The sequence below is a fragment of the Elephantulus edwardii genome, unplaced genomic scaffold, assembly GCF_000299155.1.
Source record: "Elephantulus edwardii isolate Elephantulus edwardi_28Jun2011 unplaced genomic scaffold, EleEdw1.0 scaffold00058, whole genome shotgun sequence".
In the NCBI taxonomy this organism is placed as follows: Eukaryota; Metazoa; Chordata; class Mammalia; order Macroscelidea; family Macroscelididae; genus Elephantulus; species Elephantulus edwardii.
In genome coordinates, this window is record NW_006399808.1 from 16343920 (window position 1) to 16345267 (window position 1348).

Genomic DNA, 1348 nt, shown 5'->3' on the forward strand with positions numbered 1-1348 from the left:
CATTATCTCATTCAGTCCCAAGATGTTGACTGTCAGGTCAAATATTAACTCTCACAGACCTCAGCACAATATAAAGATGTTTTCCAGAATACCTTATTATGTGCTCTAAGGAACAAATAGTTTTAGTTTATAAGGACACTACATTCCTTAAGGTTTAAGACATTTGGTCATTCTTATTCATTAACATCCTACTTCCTTGAGTTGTTTATTTCCAAGCAGATACTCTAGCCAAGTTGGAGTTAGTCTTGCTGGTCTTATAGTACAGAGCTAATCTTGCTTTACAAGTTAGCCAGGTTCCAATACATGATCAGGAAATGTGTGCATCAGGGCTGCATCCTATGTCCACATCTTTTCAATCTATATACAGAACAGATAATTCATGAGGCTGGACTTTATGAGGAGAAATGTGGCAATAGGATTGGAGGAAAACACATCAACAACCTGTGTTATGCTAATAACACAACCTTGCTTGCTAAAACTGAAGAGGACCTGAGAGCTTTGTTGCAGAAGGTCAAGGACTGTCTTCAATATGGATTTAAGCTCAAGATCAAGAAAACAAAGATTCTCACCACTGGACAAATTATCAGCTTCATGATGGAAGGAGAAGGGATTGAGATTGTCAATAACTTCAGCTTGTTTGGATCCACAATTGATACTCTTGTCACTAGCAGTCAGGAAATCAAAGCACATTGTACTGGGAAAATATTGCCAGAGGCTTCTCTTTTTTTTCTTAATTTTTATTTGTTTTATTGGGAAAAACATATTGGGGGTACAAGGAGGTGAGGGTTGGGGGCAGAACGGTAAGGATGGGCCATGATGCAGTTGTAGAGCTGCACAGTTTGGTCGGTGGGGGGAGCAGGTGAAGGAAATGATGAGGGTCCAGTGGGGACCAGATGCTACAGGGGAATGACAAGCATTTTCCAATAGTAATTAAACCAACTGTCTTATTGATTTGGGAATTGGATGCCGACTCTCTGGCTTCTTCATGCTAAACAGGGGTGTACATGTAAAGGTGGGAAGGGAGGATGAGGATGCTTTATCACCTTACTGGTGGTCTTGGGTTACAGCTGCTTGCCTTCTTGCTCTGTTAGAAGATATTTTCCTGTCATTTGCTCCCCTCTGAGCTGCAAAGTGTTTCCCCAGGTGGGTCCATTGGGAATGGCTGGTTGAACCCAGAGGCTCCATCATCCTTTGCTTCCTTAGCTGTCAGTTGTATTTCCTTTTTGTCACTGGGACTGGGTTCAGGGTCAATTCTGGAGTAAAACTCAGTTAAGGTTACCTATAGGAAAGGGAGCAAACCTAGAGAGAACAAACTTGTGAGTTACAAATAGAAGGGCTTTGAGGGTGT

At 41.7% G+C, this 1348-nt stretch overlaps 1 pseudogene; it reads right to left on the reverse strand.

The window, feature by feature from the left end:
- LOC102864587 overlaps positions 1-1348 on the reverse strand; it is an 83517-nt pseudogene that overhangs the window by 81187 nt on the left and 982 nt on the right.